Source organism: Crocuta crocuta, unplaced genomic scaffold (assembly GCF_008692635.1).
Source record: "Crocuta crocuta isolate KB4526 unplaced genomic scaffold, BGI_CrCroc_1.0 scaffold445, whole genome shotgun sequence".
Classification (NCBI taxonomy): Eukaryota; Metazoa; Chordata; class Mammalia; order Carnivora; family Hyaenidae; genus Crocuta; species Crocuta crocuta.
This window is the reverse complement of record NW_027530847.1, coordinates 2,741,541-2,744,263: the sequence shown is the minus strand read 5'-3', so window position 1 is coordinate 2,744,263 and position 2,723 is coordinate 2,741,541. Positions and strand designations below refer to the sequence as shown.

Genomic DNA, 2,723 nt, shown 5'->3' with positions numbered 1-2,723 from the left:
ATCTGACTTCAACTCAGGTCATGATCTTGTGGTTTGTGAGTTTGAGCCCCGTTTTGGGCTCTCTGTCCTCAGCACAGAGCCTTTTTCAGATCTTCTGTCTCTCTCTGTCCCCACCGTGCTGGTTCTCTCTCTCTCTCTCTCTCTCTCTCTCTCTGTCTCTCAAAAATAAATAAGTAAACTTAAAAAAATAATAATAATTGAGGGGCCTGGGTGGCTCAGTCGGTTGAGCATCCGACTTCGGTTTGGGTCATGATCTTTTGGTCCGTGGGTTCAAGCCCCGTGTCAGGATCTATGCTGACAACTCAGAGCCCAGAGCCTGCTTCGGATTCTGTGTCTCCCTCCCTCTGTCCTTCCCCCGCTTGCTCTCTCTCTCTCTTTTTCTCTCTCTTTCTCTCAAAAATAGATAAACATTAAAAAACTTTTAAAACATAAAGTAAAATAAATAATAAAACATAAAATGCTCGTGTCCACCAACTCTGCCCTTAGGCTTCCAGGAATTTATCTTATAGAGAATATGCTGTATTTAGATTTATTTGTTTGGTACTCGGGGAAAAAAGTACATACAGTGCCTTGTTTTAATGAGAGAGAAAAAGCAAACCAGAAAACAGTATTTTTAGAACCAACCACCAGGAGGCACCTTTGGGTCAGGGGCTCCCTCTGGTAAACCCACAGAACCTGGATTTAAATGACAAAAACAAACGACAAGGGGCACCTGGGTGGCTCAGTTGGTTAAGATTACGACTTTTGCTCAGGTTATGATCCCATGGTTTGTGAGTTTGGGCCCCGTGTCAGGCTCTCTGCTGGAACCCACTTCAGATCCTCTGTTCCCCTAACCCCCACCTCTGCACTTCCCCCACTCTTTCTCTCTCTCTCAAAAATAAATAAATAAATAAATAAATACATACATACATAAATAAATTTAAATAAATAAAGTAATATTTTATTATAAATATTTATTTATGTATGTATGTATTTATTATTTAAAAGCAACAACAAATGGGGCGCCTGGGTGGCTTAGTTGGTTAAGCGTCCGACTTTCGCTTAGGTCATGATCTCACAGCTCGTGGGTTCGAGCCCCGCGTCAGGCTCTGTGCTGACTGCCAGCTCAGAGCCTGGAGCCTGTTTCAGTCTGTGACTCCCTCTCTCTCTGACTCTCCCCTGCTCACGCTGTCTCTCTCTCTCTCTCCTAGAAATAAATAAAAATATTTTTAAAAAAACACTTTAAAAGCAACAACAAATGACAATACCTGACCTTCTTAAAAAACAGGCCAGTCTTCTTGCTTCATCTCACCCAAGAAGCTTTAGTTGTTGACAAAGTCTACACCTTTGGCTTCCTCTCTGTCCTTCCTCACAAACAATGCCCCTTAACCAAAAACAAACACTCAGAAAACAATTCTAACTCTTCTACCCGTACATTGTTCTGCTGGGATTATTTTTGTCCAGTTCTCTGTCTCTCAAAACTTCTCAGTCAGGGGACGCCTGGCTGGCTTAGTTGGTAGAGCATGCGACTCTTGATCTTAGGGACGTGAGTTCAAGCCCCATGTAGGGCATGGAGCCTACTTAAAACAAAACAAAAAACTCCTCGGTCAGCCTTTCCTTCTTAAGGATTCCTTCTTAAGGGTTTTGTGACAAATGGACGCTATAAATCTGATTTCTATGAACAGGTGGGGAAACCCTGCACAGCCAAGTTTGTGGACTAGACCGTGGTGAAGACAGAACCCGGGGGCCCACAGCAACCTAAACAAAGCCTTGATCTCAGACTCCGGGTGCATCCTCTCCTGCTGCCTCCCCTGCCCCCTGCGCTCTCGCCTGTTTCCATGTCTGTAAACACAATCTTTCCTTCCAGCCCTGGGTCAACCTGCTTTTTATCCTTCTTCCTGGGGGGAAGGAGGGGCGTCTGCATTTCTGCCCACCTTGGGTGTGGGGCCCTCCTGGTTCCCATCAGCAGCCCCTAGCCGCACACATCACTGTGTCTCTACCCCAAGGAGTCCAGGCAAGGATTCCTCACCTCCCTCGGGAGCACCGAGATAAATCATCAGCCAATGGGTTCCTTCCTTCCCAGACCTGCAGAGCCCCGGGTGCCCAGGCTCAGGGAAGAGCTAGCTGACAGTGGGGCCCTCTGCTTGCCCTGGGAATCAGTCCTATCCTCACCAGCGCTAGGAAGGACACTGTCTCACAGGACCCAGTCTCCCACAAGACACTCCTTCTGAGTTTCTAGGTAACCCTGGGTTTTCCTCCCACACCCTCCTTTCTCCCACTGCTCCCTGTAGCACCTTCCCAGACGCGAGGACATTTGGGCCAGACGCGAGGACATTCACTACGTTCACTATTTCGGCGCACTGGGCATCAAGCACTGCCCTGAGGGGCATTGGGACGCTTGGGCTCTGAGGGAGCCTCTCTCCAGGCCCTGGCCCCCAGTCTTGAGGACCCCATGCCCTTCTTATCTCAGGCATGCCTGACTCTTCCCTACCCCCGTACAGCAGCTTTTCAGTATGCTAGTCTTTTAAGGAGGAAAAAAGGATAACAAAGAATTTTTCTTGTTCCTGGCCTCTAGGCTGTTTATAAGGACAGTTCATGAGGACCTGGGCTCAGAGCTGAAAACACTCCATTTTGGAAGGGGTGAGGCTGGAAGGGAGGAGAGAGGAAAGAGACGGTGACAGCCTCTCTCCTGGTCTCTGGCCTCCCTCTCTCCTCATCCCTCATGGGGGCATGACCTTGATGGG

At 48.1% G+C, this 2,723-nt stretch overlaps 1 long non-coding RNA gene across 1 annotated transcript in view; it reads right to left on the bottom strand.

The window, feature by feature from the left end:
- The window catches only part of LOC144235738 (uncharacterized), a 33,715-nt gene that overhangs the window by 30,593 nt on the left and 399 nt on the right, over positions 1–2,723 (bottom strand). The gene's annotated exons all lie outside the window — the stretch shown is intronic.